The sequence below is a fragment of the Anarrhichthys ocellatus genome, unplaced genomic scaffold, assembly GCF_004355925.1.
Source record: "Anarrhichthys ocellatus isolate YVR2014 unplaced genomic scaffold, GSC_Weel_1.0 scaffold393, whole genome shotgun sequence".
Taxonomy (NCBI): Eukaryota; Metazoa; Chordata; class Actinopteri; order Perciformes; family Anarhichadidae; genus Anarrhichthys; species Anarrhichthys ocellatus.
This window is the reverse complement of record NW_022280367.1, coordinates 7,935-8,142: the sequence shown is the minus strand read 5'-3', so window position 1 is coordinate 8,142 and position 208 is coordinate 7,935.

Here is a 208-nt window from a genome sequence, read left to right as displayed (position 1 = left end):
GCGATCAGAGCGCACTCGCTGCTCCGCTCCCTGTCATGCTGCCTGCACGCATTGACTGCAAGGGGGCGGGGCTGCCCAGCGCTCACTCACAGCGAGTGATCACAGGGGAGACATGGCATCAAGTGCAGGAGCTTTTGCCGACCGTCCTCGGCTTGTTGGAAAAAAAGTTTCCAGAAGTGAAATGTGGAAGTACTTTGGCTACATTGCA